Here is a 656-nt window from a genome sequence, read left to right on the forward strand (position 1 = left end):
CCTCAGGTGTTTGGCAGAAGGGTTGGTGTGTCTTGTTGGAGGTGGCCGCAGAAAGAAGGGAGGGAATGAGTTTGATTTTTAAGGGGTGGTGGGGGCAATGTGTGTAGGTGGAGGAGCGTGCATCAAAGAACTGGAATCCAAACCATCCCTTTCCAAGAGGTGAACATCAGGTGCAGATCAGTTAAGGTCCCCTGATGTCTCTTCAGAAGGCCTGACTTCAAAGCCTGCTTCCCACATACAGTTTCCCCTTTTTTGTGACATAGTGTTATGAAGAAGAGAGTGGCACATAAGCATTTGATGCATAAGCATATGTTGTTGGGGCCCTAAGCGGGGTTGAGTAGGAGCACAGGGAGGCACCAACGTCCACAAAGGCCCCCACTCTCCAAAATGGGTCAGGCCCTATGTGGGGATGCAGCCAGCCTCATTTGCTGCCAAGAGAAAAGCCAGATGTCTGCTTCTCTCCCACAGCAGCTCCAGCAAGTGACTGGGAACATGGGAGAGTGCAGCTGACCCTGCTGATGGGGTCAGGCCTCCACTTCCTCCCATGGTTCAGATTCCAGAGCCCCAACGGCCTGCTGAGGAAAGTGAAGTTGGAGGTGGTAAATTTAGAGCCCAGCTGCACTTCCCACATCTGGCAGCCAGTGTCAGGTTTACTG

This window comes from Crocodylus siamensis, chromosome 1 (assembly GCF_052110815.1).
Source record: "Crocodylus siamensis isolate JL-2025a chromosome 1, ASM5211081v1, whole genome shotgun sequence".
Classification (NCBI taxonomy): Eukaryota; Metazoa; Chordata; order Crocodylia; family Crocodylidae; genus Crocodylus; species Crocodylus siamensis.